Below are 22780 nucleotides of genomic sequence, written 5' to 3'. Positions count from 1 at the left end.
CGCGAGCAGGCTCCAAAATCGAACTCAGGACGCCCACACGGAATGCAGGGTTGAAGCCATGCCCGCCCCCACAGCCATCATAATTATGTAAAATACCACTTTTCCCATATATGGTACTTAATATCTGTTCTCCTGGTAGGACAGGACGAAGGGAAAACACGGCTCCGCGGGGCGGAGTGTCAGAGCCGCAGACCTTCCCAGCGCGTTCCCTCCGGCCTCGGCGCGGCCCAGACTGCGCACCAGAAGCCGGGACCCGGAGCCCAGCGCGCCGGAGCCGCCCGTTTCTGATTGGGTGAAGTCCATGTCAATCCTGATCCAGGAACCCGGTTGTCCGTTGGCCCCGCCCCACAAGGCGTGGCTCCCGCCTCGGAAGCGCGGGGGAAGGTGGGGTGGGCGGAGTGGGGGGGGGGTCGGATGAAAAGAAAGAATCCTTGTTTTCTTATAGGCCCAAATCTGTCCGTTTAGGTCAGACTGCTGCTGGATTGGGCGGCGTGAGGATGGGGGCGGGCGCTCCTGGAAGCTCCGCCCCCCGAGCCGGCGGCGGACCCGCCCTCCTCTGGAAGGGCGGGGCGGAGAGGGGAGCGGCGAGCACCAGAGCTGGGTGCGGTGAGGCGCGCAGATCACCGCGGTTCCTGGGCAGGGCACGGGAAGCTCAAGAACCTGACCCGCTGCAGCTCCGCTCTTGCGTCCGCCCCACCCCGTCGCGCCGCCCGAGCGCTCGAGAAAGTCCTCTCGGAAGAACCAGCGCCTGTTCCCCGGGCAGACCCAGGTTCAGGTGAGCGAGCCTTGCCGGTGTGTCCCGCCCCGGGGCTGCCGAGCGCGCGCGCGCGGGCGCGGCAAGACTCTGGGCGTTCGGGGCCGGCGGCCCTGTGGTTCTCAGCCTCCGCGTGGCCGTCTTCGGCGCGGTCGGGCGCGAACGCCTTGGACCGGGCTCTGCATCCTCGCCGGAGGGGATCTGGGCACCAAGGGCCCCGGAGTTAGGGCGCTGGGGGATCCAGTCTCCAGCCCGCCCGGACGCCTTCCCGGTTGGGGCGCTGGGAGCTCGGCCTGCTCCCGTCGCCTGTGCGCTCCCGCCTCCCCGACGGCCGGCTCGGGCAAACTTTTTAACCCTTTCGGGGACGCCGCAGTCCGGGAGCCCTCGGCCGAGCCCGCCGGCACGAGGTTGCGGGCTCGGGCCGGCGGGTCCTCTGGAAGTTTGGCAAAGGGAAGTAACAGGCAGGCGGGGACCGCTCGGCAGCTGTCAGGGGGTCCTCCTGAGTCAGGATCGGTCGGTCGGTCCCGCCGCAGACATTGCGCCCGGCTCGGTTTCCGCCCTCCGCCGCGGACTTCCTCATTTGTCCGGCATCCCTCGGGCCGGGAGGGGGCGGGGAGAGGTGTGCTGGGTGCGTGGGAAAAGGGGACCCAGCTGCGGCGGATCCCAGGGCGCCGGAAAGACCCCAGTCTGTCCTCACTGAACCTTGGATTTCTGTTGCTGGAGGAGGTCAGAAGGCCTGGGTCTGCCCGCAGCCGTCGGGCCGCCCAGGCGTGCACCTGATTCCACTGCACCCTGGCTTGCCACGCCCGGGCCGGTCCCTGGGAGCTGGCCCGGACTTTAGGACCAGGCCCGGCTGCTGCATCTTTTATGTTTTTGTTAGAGGCGGAGTTTTGAAGAATCCTCCACTCCCCGGTGCTAGGGTCCTTAGCCTGTCCTGTTTGGGAGCCGCGTCCAGGGCAGGAACTGCACCCCACTCCTATATGGGTCGGTCTCCATCTCTCCCAGGCAACAAGAATCTGAACCGCCTAAGGACTTGATTGCGGACCGTACTGAAATTGAGGGCAGGTGGGCCCGGGCGAGTGCCTGAGGCCCCACCCAGCGGTGTTAGGAAAAAGGTTCCTGGGAAGACCCAAGTCTTAGAGACCTCGGCTGGTGGAGGGGGCGGGAGTTGGAGAGGTCTAGTGGCTTCTTGGTTTTCTGGATTTAGCAAGGTTTCAAAGTAACTGTTGCGTGCTCCCTTCGGCTGCACCTATACTAAAATTGGAACGATACAGATTAGCATGGCCCCTGCGCAAGGATGACACGCAAATTCGTTAAAGCGTCCCATATTTTTAGCCGACGCAGACTGTCGTGTTCCAGCCATCTCTGGGCAAGTATCTTTAAGAGCGGCTTATGCTCGGGCACTACGGAAGAGGTCTCCTTGCCTTTCCAAGGGATCCGCTGTGTGCCAGCCAGCCTCAGGACCTACATACACCTGAACCTCTCAAGCCACTTAAGCAGCTTTGTAACTGCCCCGGAACCCCTCCCAAGCCTTGGACCAAGTAAAAACAAAGCTTTTTTGAAACAGCAATAAATAAATGAAAGGTAACTTGTTCACTGCAACATTGTAGCCATTTCTGACTCCACTGTTTTAAGAATCCAGGCCAGTAACCTCACCTGGAGCCCTACGTCCTTTTCTGTTTAGGAGGCAGGCTGCTGGAAGGCCAGTTTAGACAATCACCCCAAATCAGTCAATTTATATACAAGGTTGCTATGGGTGGTGGGGGGAAGGGCTTATAGATGTGTAATTGAGCAAATATTTAACTGGCTTCTCCTGCCAGGGACTTTGCCAGGTGGAGTGTGTGGGGGTGGGGTGGGGTGGGTGTGAGTTGAGTAAGACCTGGCCCCTGGGCCCACGGGCAATTTAGGGGAGAACTGAGACAAATCAGTATCTGATTCTAGTATGGAGATAACAGGAACTCCAGAAAGGTACTGTGAGGCATGGGACTACCCTGTGAGTGCTGGCTGGCCTCTTGAAGAGACTTGTGTCCTGGGGAAATCCGAGGGCTTTAAAAACCGACAGCGGTAGACTGAGATACAAAGACAGCTTATGCTGTGTCCTTCCTCAACAAGCCACGGACAAAGGACTCAAGGAATTCCTAAGCTAAGAGAGCCACTGCTGGTTCCCCAGGGCAGGGCAGGGGAAGCCACCACGAGGAAGGAGGACATTTCAGGCTTGGCAAACTGAGGCAAGCACGTGGTGAAGGAAAGCGGGGAGTCATTAAAATCATCGAGGGATTGCCCGTGCAGTTTGAGAGCCCGTGTGCCGTGTGGGTGACGCTGGCTTTGCTCCTGCACAGAGGTCCTGGTGGGGCAGGTGGGCAAACCCAGGTTCCCCTCAAACCGGCATGAGCAAGTTGTGTTGGGAGGCATTGTCCAGCCCTGAGTGGAGCTGCCGGTCTGAAGGGCTTGAGGTGGGAGTGGAAAGCAGGGACAGGATCCTGGTTTCTTAGTTTTTATTTTCTTCTTCACTTTTTGAACTTTTTAATCCAAGGGTTTGTGGAGAGGCAACTTCTCTCTTGTGGAATGAAGGGTGCATGTTAATCACAGCCTGTCTTTTGCCTGGTCTTGCTCTAGAAAAAAAACAAAACAAGCATCTCTTAGGTCTTTAAAGGAAGAGAAGCACAGTTAAAAAAAAAATAAAAAACTAAAAAACCAAGCAGCATTGTCCCTAGCCTGGTAGGGTATTGCCTGAGTTCTCACTTCCTTTTCTCACTAATCCTTCAATAAAGCACTTACGACAGCCCCTACCAGCTTGACATCTTTATTTCAAAAGGAGAGGAGGGGTTAGCTGTTGTTTTCCTTCTCTTGGAGGGGGAGAAAGCTAAAGCAAGGGGGAAAAAAAATCCTCGCCTTGACAGTTTCCTCCAAAGCATCATGTTCCAAAAATATTTAGAATAACAAAATCTGTGTGTTCTCTTAATTAAACAAACGTCCTAATTTACTGAGCATAAAACAGCATCTCCCGCCTCAAGGGCAGGAAGTACATTTTCCTTTTGTGCTGCCCCAGAGAATCATTGCCTCTCAGCTTTAACCCTTGATGCTCTGAGCCCTGGGCTCAGGTCCTCTGGTGACAGCAGAGCCCTGGCTGCCTAGGCAGCTGGCTCACAAACTTACGTGGTTGTGTGTTTTTTCGGTTTGTTCCGTGCTTGTTTCTGTTTTTTTTTTTTTTTTTTAATAAATGAAAGTGTGTGTGTGTGTTTGTTTGTGTGTGTGTGTAAGAGCGACAGAGACTAACTTAGGGGAGTTGGTCTTTCACTTCCACTATTCGGGTCCTTGGGATACAACTCAGACTTGGTGGCTAGGGTCTTTAATCCACTGAGTTGGCCCCAGAACCCCATTTCTAAAGTTGGGAAGAGCTGTTATAGGCAGAGTTCAAATCTTAACCCACCCCACTAGCTTTGAGACATTACACGGGTCATCTAACTCCATGAGCCTCAGTTTTCTCATCTGCAACATGGGAATCAATCAGACCTGCTCTGCAGAGCTGGATGCCAGAGCTAGAGGGCGTAATCAATGCGAAGGGCCTGGTATATAGTGGCTGTGTACATTTTTTATTCTTTTAATCATGGATTTTACCAGCTTCCCTAGGTGGTTACGTGAGGGTGGAGGGTAGGCCGTTTCCTTGATTCCCAACTCAGCATTTTTTTCCCACCTCTAAAAAGGGGTGCACCCATCATGTGGTGCTTGTGGTTGCCTGGGGCCCCCAAATGGTGAGGACACAGTGGTCTTAAGGCTCCTCTGCTGATGCTTTTGGGTGTACTTAATAGAATGTGGGTCTGATGACTTGCTGCTGAGTTGCTGGCCTAGACAGAAGTTGCTCATGTTGGCTGTGGGTTGTGTGTGTGTGTGTGTGTGTGTATGAAACATGTTTTCCCATGTTCTAGGTGATAGGCAAGGGTACTGTGGAAAGAACAACATTGGACTTGTGTGTCTGAAGACCTGGCTTCCAGCTGTGGCGCTGGTAGGAAGTAGGTTTGACTGTGTCAGGGAGGACCAAGTTCCCTATGAGATGGTAGCAGTTTAAGTGCCTGAAAACTAGTTGCCTTCCTTCCAAATACCTCTGCTTGCCCACTTGAGTACTTTACAGATGTGGTGTATGTTGCACACCTTTTTTAGGTAGAGATTTAAAAAATTGTGAGCGCGTGTGTGAGTGTGTGATTTCCCCCTTTAGCTGGCGTTACAGGCAGTTGTGAGCTACAGGATGTGGAAACGGAGAGCCAAACCCCTCCAGTCCTCTGCCAAATCAGTACACACTCTTAACCACTGGGCCGTTTCTCCAGCTCCAGGCACACCTCTGTTCCCAAAGGTTGTTTGACAGCGTCTGTTGAATCGTAGTCTCTTCAACAGTCTAGTTTAGTCTAACTGTGCTCTAGGAATTTAGCCCACAGATAAACTTGACTGTGCCGAAGGAAACGTCTAAGGATAGTCGATGTGGCATTGTCAGAGAAGAAGGCAGGAAACAAGCTCGCTGTCCATTAAGAAAGGTCACTGTAATCATGGCCCTGCTGTACAGCGGAAATCCTTGCAGCCCTGAAAAGACAGGCTGATGATCTCTGTGCTCACAGGGTATGTTCTCTGAGGGGGACGAAAGCACAGCTAGATACTGTGTGCAGTGTTCCCGTTTGTGGAGACAGGGTCTCGCTGTCTGGGGTCAGGTTCACCCCTGACCTCTTGCACGCTGGCATTGCAGGACTGTGCGATCACACGTGGCTTAGGTGGAAAGGGCTTAAAAATTGGATGGAGTTCCTCTTCTGGCTTGGAACACTTTGGGTCCTGTTTTCCTCAGTTCGCCTCAGTCTCACTAGAGTGTCAGTGATAGATGGACTGTTCTGATCATGATCCCATCATCCACCCCAGCCTGGGAAATGTGTGTGTGTGTGGGGGGGGTGTGTGTGATTATTTTTTCTTTTTTCAAGATTTATTTATGTATGAGTGCTCTATCTGCATGTATGCCCGCATGCCAGAAGAGGGCACCAGATCTCATTATTGATGGTTGTGAGCCACCGTGTAGTTGCTGGGAACTGAACCCGGACCTCTGGAGGAGCAGACAGTACTCTTATCCACTGAGCTATCTTTCTGCCCCCCCCCCTATTTTATTTTACTTTATTTTATTTTTTGCTATGAGAAAAAGAAACTTGCGTGGGGTTTTGTTACTGAGACAAGGTCTCACTATGCAGCCTTGGCTGGCCAGGAGCTCACTGTCAAGACTAGGCTGGCCTAGAATTCAGAAGACATCTGCCTGCCTCTGCCTCTTGTGCCAGGTCATAGCATTTGAAAGCACATCCCTTTCTGCTCTGCCCAGCAATTGTTCAGACATCTGGTCTGGTGTTTTTTTGTTTTTTTTGTTTTTCCCTTAGTGGTGGAACTGCTCAGGTTTCTGAGGCAGTGTGATCACAGAGTAATTTGGCGGGGGGGGGGAACCTTGGTCTCTAGGAAGGGCCGATGTCAGCCTTGGATGCTGTGGGTCCTACTTCAGCTCCGATCCTTGCACCCTGGGGCCCTTTCTCCAGTGAAGCCTGGGGAAGAAAGAGCCGTCCCGGGTTCCAGGCAGGACCTGTCCCCTGCCAGACTGTGTGGAAAGTAAGAGTGGCATGAGTCAGCCAAGTGCTCAGTACAGTGAGCCAGCCTCTAAAGTAGGCCTGCCACCGCATGGGCAGGCGGCTGAAGGGGATCTGATGTGAGTCTCTTTAAAAAGGACCCAAGGCAGGCTTGTGCTAGAGTTAGTCAGGTTCCACTCTGACCAGTTTCCTGAGCCCGAGGTGATTCAGCACTGGGCAGGTGGCTGGAGAAGGAGGCTCCTGCCTGGCCGGGGCCGAGGTCTCCAGCTGTCTTCTTTCTAGCTGATTATGGCTCAGGAGCTTGCAGTGCTCTCTGGAAGGAAGGCCCTGGTGAAGGGTGAGGTTTCCTGCTGGACAGGTTGGGCTGCAGCGGATCTGCTGCCTAGAGGTACAGGTGGCCAATCTTTTCCATCCCCTGAGTTACTTCCTTGTGGCCTCTCTGATCTCGAGCTCCTTACGGTGATTTGCAGAGGAGAAAACGGGCCTCCCAGAGAGGCCTCTGTGGTCCCAGTGGGCCAGATGCCTGTCTCCATAATGTTTATGTGTTGAAATAGACATAGGCAAATTCCTTGCTTTTATAAGGGTGTCCCTGACCAAGAGGACATTTACAATTTAGAAATTTGACCCTTAGATTTTCTTCTTTTTATTTTTAAGTTTCTCCCTTCTGCAGTGCTGGGAATCAGTCACTCCCAAGGCTTAGCTGCTAGGCAACGACTTTGCCATTGAGCGTCTTCCAGAGCTATCCTCCAATTTCTGAATATTGAGTCTAATGGTAAACAATGTCCTGATTAAAAACAAACAAACAAACAAACAAACAAAAAACCCATCGCCATCAGTGCTGGATATGGTGGCCCAGACCTTTAATCCCAGTACTCAGGAGGCAGAGGCAGGCAGGTCTCTGTGAGTTCCAGGCCAGCCTGGTCTACATATATGGACAGACCCTGTCTTTCAATAAAGAAACCAAACCAAGCCAAAAATTCCCTTTCTGTTGAATTTGCTTAGAATTATGGAGTGTCTGAACTGAAGGGGTGGAGTTTTAAAAGAAGTGTTTTTTGTTTTTTGTTTTCCTTTTTCCCCATGTTGATGAGTGACTCAGTCGGGAGAAAGTGCCTTTGAATGGCACCATCCTTGGCTTTCGTGGGCTGGTTAGCCAAGCACAGTCAGCTCCTTTAGCCTTCCCTCAAAACCCTTCTTCCCTCCCCTAAAACATCTTCTCCTTTGAGAGTCAGTAAGTTAAAGAATGGGGGAGGCGTTGAGTTTGTCTGAACTTCTTCCAGTTGGGTGGGGCTGAAAAACTTCCCAAAGCCAAAAGAATAAAAAAGAAAAAAAAAAAAAAAAGAAATTAGTATCTCTTATAGGGTAGTGCCAAGCAGAAGGGTGGGCCATGTGGGCCATCCAGAAAGCCACACTGGCACTCACAGTCCTCCAGCCAATCTGAGTTTCTAGCAACTTTGGCTCCAAGTCTCAGGCCTTTTTTTTTTTTTTTTTTTTTTTTTTAATTTCTAACCAAGGTGTTTTGGCTCGGGGCCGACCTTCCTGCTTGCCGCTTACCCCAGTTCATCTGCAGCATGGTGAGGCCAGCTTTGAAATGGTGCGCTCTTCATCTTTGCCTCATCTTCTCCCCCTCTACATATTGCTGTTGACATCATTTCCCCTCAGAGGGTAGGAAATGCGTGTTTAAGGAGTTTAAACTCCTTAAAACTCCACAGAGCGGCTCCTCAGTGACAAGGTGTGGTGGCGAAGTGATGCAGGAAGGAAGCAGCGGGCAGGATTCTAGGCCTGCCGGTGAGGCTTCTGAGGCCAGCTCCTGTGTATCCTCCCTCTCATACAATGTACGGCCCGCCTTGTTACTCTGATCCGAGCTGGTTAAGCATGAAGAGAAAAGGGTTTACAAAGCAGCAGAGGCACCTCTATGTAGAATGTTTCCTGTGTTTTACGTGAAGTCACTGGGCTGGAGAAGGCAGCTTCCTGTGTGATAAACATGAGGAGCAGGGCAGCGGAACACTGGATGACTTAATCTAACTAGGCCAGAATGGGGAGGGGGAGTTAGGAATCTTAGTGCTCGCTATACTGTGAGGCCTGGGAAGGAAAGGCTGGTCCCATTCCTTTGTGATCCCTGCCTTAGCATAGGGCCTGGCACCTAGTCAGCTTCAGAGGAATGCTGCTCACTACTGCCTTGCTCCTCATGGTTCTCTCGGCTTGCTTTCTCATAGAGCCCAGGCCCACCTGCCCAGGGTGGCGCTACTCCCAGGGAGCTGGCTCCTCCCACATCAAGGGAATGCCCCCCCACTTGCCTACAGGCCAGTCTGGGTTGGTGGGTGTTCTGTTAGGTGAGCTTCCTTCTTCCTAAATAACTCCAGCTTGTGTCAAGTTGACAGAAAACTAGCGGCTCCAGGAGGAAGAGGAGACTCGGGATGTTTTGAGTTGAGTCCCAGCTCTGCTAGTGACTGCGATTAGTTCTTATTGAGCACCTGTGTATAACAGTCTATGTGCTGATGAAGTCTTCTCTTGCCCCCCAGGAAGTAGAAACACATTCATTTTGCTCATGAGGTTGCCTTACAGTGATTCAAACTGGGGGGTGAGGTGGGGAGCTGCCTTGGCCCCTGTGACCTTGCAGACACTCTTCACTGTGGGTGTCCATGGCCTCTCTCACGAAGAGGATGGACCGGTGGTCCCTATTGCTTTCTCCTTCTCCAGCTGGGAGCTCATTGAAGAGCGTTGCCATCCCATTGCTGTTGGCTGCTCATTGAGGCCTCCTGTGCCATGGTGTTTATTTCAGCCACTTTTCTCATGAGTGTGGTGTTCAGGGGGCGTGGGGAGGGCAGCTGAGAGGGCCATGGCTGCCAGCAGGAAGTCACAGCCCAGGATGACTTTGTTGCTGTTGGTCCCCGTGGTGTTCACTGGTGACCATGGCTAGAAGCCCACTGCTGATGCCTGTGCACCATTCACTATTGTATTCCTTCCTTTGTCTGTCCACCTGTCCAACCCTTAGTGACGCAGTAACCACACTGGATAACACGGATTTCCCATGTATAAAGATGGACCCCAGGGCCAGGTGCTGGGAGAACAGGTATAGGCAGCGTGGTTTCTGTTTGTAGGAGCTGATGGTCTCTAGCTTATAGAGGGGAGCAGACTTTGAGGAGTCTGAGAAGGCCGCCTGGAGGAGGTGGCATTTGAGATGATGGCAGAAGTAGAGGACAGGGCATGGCCTGTCCAGGGAGCACGGTTGGGAGCTTACTCAGACATTTGGCTTTGTTTAGGAGTGATTAAGGTTGGGGAAGGCCCTGTGACTAACACGACTGGTGAAAGGTTCCGAACCTCTCTATAGGCCCTCACCCTTTTAGAGCCAAAGGTAGCCTGTGAAGGTGGGGGCCTGTGCGTGTCCTTGCACCATTTCCTAGGAAGTAGAATGCTGTGTACCATTCCCAGGTCATTAACTTCTGGCTGGGTGCTGGGCAGGCTGCCCATGTCCTCTGGTTGGTGGTCAGGCATCATGTCATTGCCAATCGGAGGACTGGAGGTGAGATTTTTCACAGAGTATTGAGAAACACCATTGCTATTGGAAACAGTGTCTTAGTAAAGTTAAAAAGAAAAACTAGGAGTCTGTTGTTTACAGCACGGATATGACAATGCTGGCAAGAAGTACCCCAGCACTGGAGTTTCTGGGCTCCCCACATACATGCATACACACATATGCACACATGCACCATGCAGAGGAGTGATACTGTGTACTCTGAATTCTTAGGCAGTGCTGTAATCTGAAGTTTTTTATGTTGCCACATTCTCCACATGGGTGTTTAGTGGCCTTAGTCCACTAAGGGGAAGAACTATTGTTTACATTGTCAGAAAGTACCATGAGTTTTATTGACTCTTAAAATGTATTCACTCGGTGAGTATCCGTTGAGCATCTATTGTAGGTCTTGTCCAGAGATGGTTGCACATCAAAATGCAGGTGTCTGAGATCACTGGGCTGCTCCCTGGGCTCAGATCTGGCCCTAGGAACATAAATGGTCACTGCCTTCTGGTACTGTGGCTTGTGACCTGGGGGTTTGCAGAGGAGATGGGGCCACTGGGGGCCCAGTCCAGTTCATAGAAAGCTGCTAAAACCACTTTGTCGTTCATGAGCTGTCGGAAGCTCCCGAACTGGAGCCAACAGCTGGAAGATCTTTCCAGGCTCTGTGGAGGAAGGTCTTCCACCTGCTGCCTCCCAGCTCTGCTGTCTCAGGTGTATTCCAAAGACCTGGGTCAGAAAATCCATCTGGAAGAGGTGAGGGACCAGAACAAGGAGCCTTGTTCCCAGGGTGGTCACTGCGGAGTAGCAAGGAGACTGCTGAGGGTAGGGAGAACGGGAGGGCGAGGAAGGAAGGGGGGCAGGGCCCCTCTTGATGAGTTTGGGGAGGTCTGGAAAGATGTCGGTAGCTGTCAGGTGGTCCAGTCTGTGGAGATGGAGTAAGAATTGTAGCAGTAAGTTGCAACAGTTTGGCTTTGTTGTGAAAAAGTTTCAGAACCCTTGTTGCAGCTTTTGAACTGATCTTTATCTGTTGTGTGGGGGAAGTATTTGCGTGCAGCTAGGCATCCGGAAGGTAGTAGTTGCTTGCCTTCATCAGGGAGGGCAGACATTGGCTTTGCTCTCTGCCTCCTCCTTTCAGTACCCATTCCAGTTCAAGGCTTTCTGAAATGTCTGGTCTTCTTAGAGAGCAGGAGAGGTAACTTTTTTTTTTTTTTTTTTTTTTTTTTTGCCAGAAACTTGTTGCCACCTGCCCCACTGGGGAAATGAAGGGTGCTGGGGTGGCCTCAGAAATGCTGACAGCTCTCAGACATTGCAAGCTTTGCCTACCTTCTTACGTCCTCTCTGCAGTTTGTATTTGCATCTGGCATCTTGGGTTTGAAGTTTGTTCTCATGGTTCTCAATGCCTTCTTACCCCTCAAAGCAACACAGTTCAAGGCTTATTCTAACTTCCTCTTCACACATGGGCTGAAGTTGGTACTAATAAAAAAATACTGAAGGTAAAGCAGCTAGTAAATTATAATGCGCCTAGTCAAGGAGAGACCCTTTTGTGGCACTTTTCAAAAAGATTAGCTTGTGTGTATTGCCTGCCACGGTGTGTGTACTGCATGCATGCCTCGTGCCCACCCAGTCCAGAGAGGGCATTTGATCCCTGGAGTTATGGATGGTTGTGGAGTACCATGTGGGTGCTGGAAACTGACTCTGGAGCCTCTGCAAGAGCAGGAGGTGATCTTGATGGCTGACCCATTTGTCCAGTCCCCTCTTTGTATCTTTATTCACTTCCTGTTTTCACAATCTCCCCTCCCCCTTTTAGAATCTTTATCGTTTCCTGTTTTCACTGCTGTTTGGTAATTGCAGGCCAAAGATTATCTTTGAGTTTATACTATTTTACATTATTTACTAACTGTCATATTGGAGCTGGGAGAAGGGAATGTAAGGAATAGAAAGTGGGAGGAGGAAGTGGTACATGGAGCGGGGTGATGGGGCCGCAGCTGAGTTTGGATCCCAATGTTTTATCCTGCTACATATTGAAGGCTGGATGAACTTCAGAGGCTGTTCTGGGTTCAGGGGCTGCACCATTGAGTAAATCCTTGGATGCTTCTGCAGTGTGCATGGTAGGGGCAGAGGCAGCAGACAGCGGACACAGGACCCGGTTCATTGTCTTCAGTCTGCACAGTGGAGAAGACACGAGAGGGGACTAAACGAGGCTGCTGGAAAAGCTGCAGAGAAGTGCCACAGACTTGCTGGTAGGCAGCAGGCGGTTATTCTCTCAGTTCTGGTGGCTGGAGGTCAAGGTCACAGTGGGGCCACTGGCTTGCAGGTGGCTGTCTTCTTGTGTCCTGACATGGTCATCTTCTGCAGATCTGTGTCCCAATCTCTTAGGGGACATCAGTCATTGGGTTGAGCCAACTCCAACAACTGTACTTGACAACCTTTGTTAAGGTGCTGTGTCCATCATGGATCTAAGGTGTCTCTTCAGCATGAACTTGGAGGAGCCCAGTACAGCCCAGACATTTTGACCCTTTTCAGGTCTGGGAGGGTGAGCATCTCCAGGAGCTGCTGCCTTTTTTTTTTTTTTTTTTTGTGAGACAGGGTCTTGCTATATAGCCTGGCTGTCCTGGAAATCCTTATATAGATGAGGGTGGCCTTGAACTAGAGATCACCTGCTTCTGCCTCTGCCTCTGCCTCACTAGTGCTGGGATTAAAGGGCTTTTCTCCCTCAACCTCTACTCCTTCATAGTTTGCTTTGATTTTCATTTTTTTTCACATGTAAACAGGTCACCCTTATATATCAGATGTTTGTATTCGATTCATAACACTACCAAAATACAGTTATGAAGTAGCAAGAATAATTTCACCACAAGGTGAAGAACTATATACATTAAAGCGTGGCAGCATTAGGAAGGCTGGGAGCCACTGGGTTAGTATGTCTTAGCTGGGCATAAGAGAAGGTCAAGGAAGGCTAGACTAGATGACATACGGAACCGTGTCAAACAAAACAACTACCCCCTTGCACCTCTCAAACCTGACTCTTTCTTGGTGTTCTGTAGGCCCCTGTAGGGATGAACCCTAAGCAGCAGGTGCCCTAGCCCCCATCCCAATCCTGCCCTCCTTGTCCCCTTTGCACTTCTGATCTGGTCAGGCTGGTCCTTTCAGCGCCAGGTGGTTGAGCCTTTCACCCAGTGCTCTCTCCAGATCTCCAGATGAGCAAAGTGTAGAAAGGTGGCTCAGAACCACGACTTTAAATCCCTGGGGTTGGCCAGTGCTGAGTGGCCACTATTAAAGCTTCCTTGCTGAGGACTTAGCCAGACTGAGCACCACTCCTATCTCTCCGGGAAGGTCTGGCCTTAGTCTGGTCTTGCCTCACCTCACCCTCAGGCCCCTTATGAAGTCCCTTGCCCGTGGAGGACTGGGAAAACTGGAGAACATGTTTTTACCTGACTAGTCAAACACACGTTTAATTTCAGCACCCTTCTTGGCTCTGGTGACCTTGGGTGGGTGTCTGTATTTCTTTGGCTTCTGAGGACTTCTACTGTCTAGTGCTCACATAAATAGGCCGGGGCTCTGGCTTCTGACCCAATCTATCCCTTTTCTCTTGCTTGCAAGCTCTTTGACCTTGGGTAAGCTATTGGACCACTGTGTCACAGTTTCTATCTCCTAATCTATGGATTGAAGAATACCTAAGGGTATTTTGTTGCTCAGTGAAGCCTTGTTTCTTTTGCATTTTTATTTACATATAGTTTGCCCAGCACAGTGGCAACTTATCTCTTACATTTTTTCCTTTACAAAAAAAAAAAAAAATTATGTGCTAGAGAGATGGCTCAATTGGTAAAGTACTTGCACGAAGAACTGAGTTTGGATCTTGAGCAATTACATTAAAAAAAAAAAAGGTCAGATATATTGGTGCCTGTCTGTAATTCCAGCCAGAGGAGGCAGAGATAGGAAGGTTCCTGGGGCCTACTCGAGGAACTGTAGGTTCAGTGACAAATTTCTGTTAAAAAAAAAATAATATGGAAAACTAGAGAGATGGTTCAGTGTTAAGAGCACTGACTGCTCTTCCTGAGGACTAGGGTTTCATTTCCAGCACCCACATGGCAGCTAACAACTGTCTGTAACTCCTGTTCCAGGGAGGTCCAGTGCCCGCTTCTGTATTCTGTGGAGTACACAGACGTGCGTGCAGGCAAGCACATGCAAATAAAACAAGTCAGGTGGAGCGCAGTGGAGGAGGACACCCGGTGCCGACCTCTGCACGCACAGGAACACACACATAGCACCACACACATACAGAAATTTATTTTGCGTGTTACCTTTGAATGTTTTCATTATGACTGTATGGAGCTTGAAGTCATATCCAGGTCATTGTGGCTGAGGTCTCCTATGAGGAAGGCTGTCAGGATTAGTGTTCTCGTTTTATAGGGGCATGTTCAGACTCCAAGAACCCGACAACAAGAGAGCTAAGGGTTCCCATGGCCTCCCCCGCTTTCTCGTGTCACCATGGTATGGGCAGTGCTGACAGGGGCTCTGTAGGCCAGTGGCTCTTGGGTTCCGATTGCTTACCGAGTTCTTGGTACTGAGTATAAGATCTGGCCTCAGGTGAGCGTGGGCAGGCCAGGGCAGATGTGTGTGGTTAGGAAGGAGGAGATAGTTTTAGCCTGCTTTTTTAGAGAACACAGCCTTTTTGCCCCTCTTCCCAGCATGGCTCCTCCTGCACCCCCCCCCCCCCCCGCATGCTGTTCTGTCTGCCTTCTGCCCACTGCCTGCTGCCTGCACTGTTTCCTGTCCCTGTCAGGCTGAGGAGGAGGATGTGGATGTGGAGCCGAGTGCTCAGGAGGAATGCCTCATCATCCCACACTGTGTGGAGCATGTGGCATTCCCCTGCCCTGGCAGCACCGTGCTGCTCAAGCCAGCTCTGTCTTCTCCTCCGAACCCTGGGCACAGGTGGTGAGTTCCAGGCTTCTCTGGCTGGAACTTCCAACTTGAGTGTCACAGAGAGGCCCTCCTGCTGCTTCTTAGCCGTGTGTCCGGCACATGAGGATACTGGGGATGCTCTGTCATGAGCTCTGTACTATCGTGCACTTGGGGAGCACTGTGTGAAAGCGCCTGAGGCTGCTGTGAGGTGGGCCTCCCTCCCTCTCCCCTTGGAAAACCAGTCCTGGGCTTTAATTATCTTTAGGTTGAAATAGCAGAGCGTCCGCCCCCTCCCCGAGTTCCACCCACCCCCTTTCTTCTGGCTCGCAGACAAGAATGTGAAGAATGTGGTCCTCTGTTGTGGACCTGAGTAGAGAGGTCTGGGTGCTGGGGCCATCTGGGTGCCTAGGCCATCTGGACTCCGGGGTGGGACTCAAAGGCTCTTCTGGGTTTTACAGGCTGCTTTGTTAGGCCTACACTGACGGGGGGGACATTCCGGATTGGTTGTGGTTTGTTTAGAGTCATGACAATTCCAGGCTTATTAAATTCCTGTATATTGTGTGTGGCCCCTCTGAGACAGCTGGGAGGAACTGCAGTAGGGAGATGACCCTCTTCCAGCAGTCTGTCCTCAGAGGAATCAAGTTCACAGGGATTGCCAGGAGGAGACTGTGGTGCAGGAAATGTCAGTATGAGACCCGAGAACCAATTCTGCTGCTTTAGCTGTGGGACAAGGAGAGCAGAGTCACCCACGTGCTTTCTTCCTCCGGATCTGCGCTGCTGCCTTAGTGCATCAAGGAGGCAGGGTTAGATGCAGGACCCTGAAGCCCGGAATGAGACTGCAGCATACAGACACCAGTAGCAAGCCATGCACCAGTTGTGTCTTTCACAAAACAGGATAGCAACAGAAGTTACCTGCTGGGCGGGGCTGCTGTGTGTCAGGACAGTTGCTCTAGAAGCAGGCAGGATCAAGTTCACGGCCATGTGTGTTTTTTGAGGTGGGTTGTAAGGGAGAGTCTCAGTGATTAAATAGCTCGTTCACACTCCCTCACCCAGACAGTAGAGACTATCCAGTGCTTGTATCCAGGAACTTCACCTTCTTCCTTCATCCCGGCATCTCCTAGGGGCACCTCAGTGCTGGCATCTCTGTGGGCATGTTTGTATGTGCATGTCTGTGAGCACAGATCTGGTACACATGCCTGCGAGCCTGTATCTCTGTGTATCGAGATCTGTATATGTCTCTGACCAGATCTGTGCATATACGTGTTTGTACATGTCTTTGTGTGTCCAGGTCTTTGTGAGTACGTGTCTCTATATACATGAATGTGCCTGAGTATGAGTGTATGTAAAGGTCTGTGGTCTTTGGGTATGTGTCTGTGTGTATGTATCTGTTTGGACAGGTCTCTGTATATACATAGCTCTGTCTGTATCTAGGTCTTTTTATTTTCAGTATGTATGTATGTTAGCGTGCAATATGCTTGGGGGCGAGAGAAAGCTATGGGAGTTGGCACTCTCCTTTATACTGTGTGGGTTTTGATGATTAAACTCAAGGTGCTAGCTAGGCTTAATGACAGGCACTTTGCCCCTGAGCCATCTCATCGTTATACATCTAGGTCTTTATGTATATATGGGTACACGTGTATGAAGGCTGTGGGTACAGGGCTCAGAACATCCCCAGAACAGGATGGCCAGGCCTGAATGTTCCTAATACTGGGTCCCTGCTTTTTATGTATAAGCTTGGCCAGCCTTGCTCACCTTGGAACCTAGCTGTGTTTCAGGCAAAGGGGCAGTTCTGGTGAAGGACATGGTGAGGTCATCCTGCCAGCCGGACTCCCTACTCAAGGGCAGCTGGGATTGGCCTGCCTTTAGATAAGAGTACTATGTAACCTACCCTAGGAACTGGGTTTCCCCTCCCCCCTCATGTGTGAAGCAAATAAGGTTTGATCTTACTCTATGGCTCCTACTTTGATCATTCTCCTGAGAGGTAAGAGGCTCTGGAATGCAGCCTGACCACCTCAGGAGAGGGTGTCAGATTCCCAGGCACTGGGGTTACAGGTGATTGCCCTGTATGGGTGCTTGGAACTGTCCTCTGGGCCTCTGGAAGAATAAGCAAGCATTCTTAACCCCTGAGCCCTTTCTCCAGCCCTTGCTTGTCTTGGGCCAGGCATGGTGGTACACACTTTTTAAATCCCAGCACTCAGGAAGCAAAGGCAGGCAGATCTCAGTGAGTTTGAGCCCAGCCTGGTCTACAAAGCTAGTTTAAGACAGCCAAGGCTACACAGAGAAACCCTGTCTCAAAATAAAAGAAAAAGAAAAGGTCTTGGTATGGCCTCGAACTTAGTCCTATTTTTTCTTCCCAAGATCCAGGGCTGCAGTATATATACTACACGCCATCTGCTGCCTTCCTGATTCTTTTCTTTCTTTTTTTAAAGATTTATTTATTTACTATGTATACAGATCTCATTCCAGATGGTTATGAGTCACCATGTGGTTTCTGGGAATTGAACTCAGAACCTTTGGAAGAGCAGCCAGTGCTCGTAACCTCTGTGCCGTCTCTCCAGCCTAGCCTGATTCTGAAGGAATGCTCCAGAAGGTGAGTCCGGTGCCTCTGAGCTTCCTGAGCCCCTTGTTTAAAGGTGAAAGGTCATTGATTTTTGCCTTGGCTCGGTCAAGGTTGGCAGGATCAGGCCATGGGAATATGGTGAAATACATGTGTCTGGTAAGCAGCAGGCTTTGGTTGCTGTTGCTGTCTTCTGACCTGCCAGAGGTTGGAGCCTCCTTTGGCTCTGGACTAGGAGTTCTGCTTGGCCTAACTGAAGGTGGGGCTTGGTCCGGCAGGTGGCTAGGCTAGTGTGCTTACCCAGTGATGTTTGGGTCGGGTGGGTGTTTTCAAACTGTCAGTTTAGGCTTAGAGTAGATTTTTTTGTTTTTGTTTTTGTTTTGAGACAGGGTTTTTCTGTGAAGCCGTGGCTGACCGGTACTCCCTTTGTAGACCAGGCTGGCCTCCAACTCAGAGATCCGCCTGCCTCTGCCTCCCCGAGTGCTGGGATTATAGGCATGTGCCGTTATGCCTGGAGAGTCTTTTTTTTTTTTTTTTCCCTACCCATCTCTTAGGGTAGATCTTGAAGTGGCTTTTTAATGGGTGTTACTGGTATTGAAGTAAGTTCATTCCAGCGAAAAATATCACTACTGGCCATCATTTCATGAAGCTGGTTGGTGTTTGTCAAAAAAAATTCAAAAGTGTGTGTGTGTGCACGTGCAGGCGTGTGTCTGCCTGTGTGTCTATCCACCTGTGGTTTGAGATGAAGAGTAAGAACTAGAGCTCTTTGGATGAGATGCTCTGGGGGCCTCTTACAGCCCTGACCTTGTGGGGTTTCTTCCCACAGGTCTGAGCTGATCTGCTCCTCCAGGCCAAGCTTAGCAAGCCCTGGGGAAGGCCAAAATCTGACTAGGGCTTTTGACAAAATTCTGGGAAAGAACTGCCTTCTTGGAGGGGATAAAGCATGTTGAGTTGGTTAGGCAGGGTGTGACTCCAAGCCCTTGAAGTATACAGCGTCTATGACTGACTCATTGTGAGTTCAGCCACGACAGAGGACAAGCCACACTGTAGGGGGAGGGTTTGCTTGTCTGGGGTGCCACCAAACACTGCCATGTGACCCTGTATCCTCAACAGTAGTTTGGAGTTGGTGCTGTCCGCCAGACCTGCCATGTCCTTCTCACCTCTCTTCTTCTCCTCCAGTCACCTCTACAGGGCGGGGATTGCCCAGAGGCCCCTGGGTCTCCTGAATTATCAGCCTGCTGAGTCTGATTTCTCCTTTGGCATACTATGTCCCTCCCTTTCAGGGATGGTGCCACGGTCAGAGTTCACACCAAGTAGTCACTGGATCGGTCTTAGAAACAAAGATTAGTGTATGTCACACCGCTGGCAGTAAGGTGGGGGCTATGGCCACAGTGATCCTCTGTGGCCCCAGAGCTCTGTGTGCACTCTGGCCTTTGCTTACCCGCGTAGTCACGGTGGTATCTGGACAGTGAGGTGTGGCATGTGGTGTGGCTATGTACGTCTGCAAGGCAGAGCTCAGGGCTTGCTGGCCCGCCAGTCTAGACAAATGCCAGCTCCAGGGTTAGTGAGAGTCTATCAAAAAATAAGGTGGAGAGTGTAGAGGAAAATACTGGACACCGACCTCTGCCGTCCATTCCGTCTCCTCTGTCTCTGGCATACTTACACACATGGAACAAGAGTGAGTGGGAATGGGAGATAGATATTTTTACTGGACCTGATTTCTGGAGTTTTGATTCCTTTAGGAAAGGAAGAGTAGATCCTCCCCACTTATGGACAGTTCAGGCCAGGCATTATTCAACACCTACCCTCCTGTGTTGGGCATCTAGGGCCTAGTAGTGACCAGAGTCCCTTGCCCTTCAGGGATAGAAGAATGAGGCTGTTTGGGGAAGTGGCTGTATAATTCAGCTTAAAAAAAATTATTTTTTAGGGGTTGGAGGTTTGGCTCAGTGCTGATTTGCCTTGTGTGTTGGCTCTGGGTTAGAATTTTCAGCACTACCCATAGATAAAATTAAAAGATAAAACAAGAAAAAATTTATTTAACTGTCAGTAAAAGAGAATATGATGCTGAATTCCTGGTGGGTTTGAGGTTGAGTGGCTTTCAAAAACCATCTGGTTTATTATTTACTTATTTATAGACAGGACCTTGGTGTGGAACTTGCCATGGAGACCAGCTTAGCCTCAGATTCACAGATCTGCCTGCCTCTGCCTTCTGAAGGGTGGGTATTGAAGGCCTGAGCCTGAGCTACCACGAGGCCCAGGGGCGCCTTGTTTTGGCCCTGGGTTGCGCTGCTCAGCAGCCGTGATATGGGCTTGGAGACTGGCATTCCACACTTTCCCAGAGACAGTGGCATATAATTAGAATTTTCGAGTATGGTTATTTTTCTTCATTGGTTTTCAGCAAACCATGCTCACATGCTTGAGGGGAGAAAAGCTCTCTCTCAGCAGAACCAAGGGGAAGAAGGAAGGAACCTCACTGTCTGAAGGGCTCCGAGTTGCCCCAGGGCATGTGTGGGCAGCTGCCAGCCAACTGGGAGAAGCTGTCTGTGAGAGGTCACTACCAGTGTACATGTGGGAACAGCCCCACAGGGAGAAAGTAACCCCGGAAGTGCTCTGTCAACCTATCTGACCTGAGGATAGGGGGAGGGGACAAGTTGCCCAGCTCTGCTTGGAGGGAATCTCTTCCTGGAATAACTTGCTTCCCTGTAGCTCCTGGATGGCTGAGTGAAAGCTCATTACATGCAGGTGAGACTCCTGTGTGATCTCACTGTGCAAATATTGAACCAATTAAAATTCAAGCCAGAGGCCAATGTAAATGACTTATCTTGCAGCCCCAGCCCTGCCTGCTGCCTGGCTGCCTAACCTGTTGTTGAAGTCCCCCCTTCCCTCTCCCTCCCTTTCCCTGCCCCTTCTCCCCCTTTCCCTTCTCTGTCCTTTCCTTTTCTCCCTCCCTTTGTCCTGGAGGCTTTAGACCCAAGGCCCTAGGTAGGTAGTTAGTTACCTTTGGAATGGTCACTGAGGGCTACTAAGATCCCAGAAGACACACTCAAGTGTTTTGAAAAGTTTTGGTCTCTCCCACAGCAGTGACCTGTGGACCCTGTCTGTAAAGAAGGACAGAAGAAACAGTTCTGCACCCCTAAAAATAAACAGAGTAGCAGGGGTTCTGGGGCAGGCCTAAGCTGGGCCCCGGAGAAGAGGACACGATAGTTGATATACAGTGTTAGGAAGGGGCTGCTGGGTGAGGACCATACCTGGGTCTTGGAAGGCTCCCAGTCAGCAGGAACAGGGGTTGGGGGTATACAGCTGGTCTGAGGGTATGATGTGAGGAAAGACAGTCTGGGGAGCCGACACTGGTGTCTAGCATAGAGCAAAGAGGAAGGCTTCTATAGAAGGCGCTGGGTGATGGGTTGGGCACCAGAGGCGTGTGTGGGCAGTTTGTCCTCAGGGTGGACCACTGTGCTGCTGGGAGTGGCTCATACTGCTTTCTGTCCTGACTGACTTACTCATTCATTCATTTAGAAATGGTTGGCATGCTGAGGCCCTGAGCCCGAGACAGCTAACTATCATAATGGAGGACACCCAGTAAGATTACCCTGTGGATCCTGTGACACGTGCTCCACGGGGCTGTTCCTGACACTGCAAACATCTACGTGGAGTCCGGGGTTGGACGCTTCTTATCCAGGAGGCTAGAACTGTAGAACTCCAGGGAGTTGGGGAGGGGGTCAGAAGATAAAATCTGGCAGCTTTAATCTTGTTCTCCTAGTTTTAATCCCCTGCTGTGCCTTCTCTGGAACTGGATCCCCCTTAACTCCCCTACCCTGCCTAAACTGGGAGCCAGATTCCCTGAGTCCCCTACCCTGTCTAAACTGGGAACGGGATCCCTTGAGTCTCCTACTTTTCCTGTGCTGGTTGCTGAATCCCCCCCCCCCCCCGTCCCCTACTCTGGCCGCACTGGAAGTACCCTCCTTGCCAGGTCTAGGACTTTCCAGCTGCCCATCACCCCCTCCGTGAAGTGTGTAGGGTGAACTCTAAAATACAGAGCTGATGATGTCAGCTCCCCCTCCCTCCTGTCCCTAGAATAAGTCCACATTCCTAAATGGCTGATAAGATCCTGTTTAAGCTGGAGCTGGTGATGCCTACAGCCCCTTGTGAATTAACCCCACTTTTAATGCCTAGGATAGAATCTACACATGAAATTCTCATGCCTTAAAGATATGTGCTGGTGTCCTTTGCTGGGCATAGGACACCATAGGCCACGTGTCTCAGCTTAGAAGAAGGCAGTCAGGCAGGCTTTGGACTGAATTCCTCTGGGTCTTACCCTATCTGTTCTCCTTATCTGTTGAGCATCAGCTTGGGCCTGGGTTGGAAAACTGCTAATACAAACAGATCCTAGCTTCTTTTGTAAGCAAACAACATTCCTGTGGGGGGCCTGCCCGGTGCTCAGTTTCTTCCTTCATCCCTCAACCTGAGGCCAGTGCTGCCCCAGCGGCTACTGAGGGACTGCCTCTGAGGCAGAGTGGCCCCTTGGTGGGCCCTCCCTGTAAATAGCCATCGTCCTGGGTGTTTGTGCCAGGCCCCTTGTCAGCTTTGTGCTGTACAGCAGCCCCAGTAGACATCTTGCAAGTATGAAAGCTGAGACCTGGGCTTAGGTAACAAACAGGTGGTCAGTGCCAGGCCAGGCTCAGGTCCAGCTCTGCTGGTACAAGTGCTTGCGCACAGCCGGCGCTCACATCCTGTCAGCATTTCCCAGATGAGCTTGGAGCAGTCTTTTCCCCCACAGGACCTTCCTGAGTGCCAAGTCTAATCCGATGGACTTAGGCAGGCTTCCTTCTGCCTGTATCAGGGCTCTGCAGGAGGATGTGGCAGTGCACACTTCCTCTGAGGGGAGCAGAACCTGGGAGGCACAGGGCCCTTTCGCGGGGAGGAGGGGGAGTCATTCAGGGAACAGGACAAAGTAGAAGAATGTGAAGAGTCTGTGTGGGAGCATGAGTTGCAGCTCCTTTAATAGCCCCCCCACCCCACCCCCATTCTAAATCGAAGTCTGTGGTATTAATAGCTTTCCTGAGTTGTGAGCAGAGGACAGAAAATTGTGGAATTCAAGTCTTGGTCTTGTTGGCCCTCATACCATACCCATTCTATGTGTTTGGTGCGCTCTAAGCATTTATGTGAGCTTTAAACAGATGCCCCCACTGTTAAGTTCCAAGCTGCTTGACAGCCCTTCACAGCTCCCTTGTGGCACCCAAAGGCAGCACAGGCTGTGCTTGTCAACATTCTTTCTGGCATATTGGTCTGGTAGGTTCAACTTCGTCTTGATATGTTGGGGTACCAGAAGGTTCTAGAAAACAGATAGTGTAGTTTATGTAAAGCTTTTTATTTGGGGGGGGGAGTCACTAAATTACCTCCACTTCATTTTTTTCTTTGCATATTGGAGCCTCAATTATGATTTCTCTTTCTGT

General features: G+C 50.9%; 1 protein-coding gene and 1 non-coding gene across 2 annotated transcripts in view; both read left to right on the top strand.

Moving 5' to 3' along the window:
• The first annotated feature begins 546 nt into the window (after positions 1-546).
• The window catches only part of Myh9 (myosin heavy chain 9), an 83435-nt gene continuing 61201 nt past the window's right edge, over positions 547-22780 (top strand). Inside the window, exon 1 of the mRNA XM_055602932.1 lies at positions 547-775. The gene's annotated coding sequence lies outside the window, so the exon portion shown is untranslated. The remainder of the gene's footprint in view (positions 776-22780) is intronic.
• On the top strand, positions 1985-2087 carry LOC129673377 (U6 spliceosomal RNA). Its single transcript, XR_008719651.1, has one exon. It is a non-coding gene; the product is annotated as a U6 spliceosomal RNA (small nuclear RNA).

The sequence above is a fragment of the Psammomys obesus genome, unplaced genomic scaffold (assembly GCF_907164565.1).
Source record: "Psammomys obesus unplaced genomic scaffold, mPsaObe1.curated_primary_1811, whole genome shotgun sequence".
Classification (NCBI taxonomy): Eukaryota; Metazoa; Chordata; class Mammalia; order Rodentia; family Muridae; genus Psammomys; species Psammomys obesus.
Note: the sequence above shows the minus strand (reverse complement) of the source record. Positions and strands in the feature narration are given on the sequence as shown.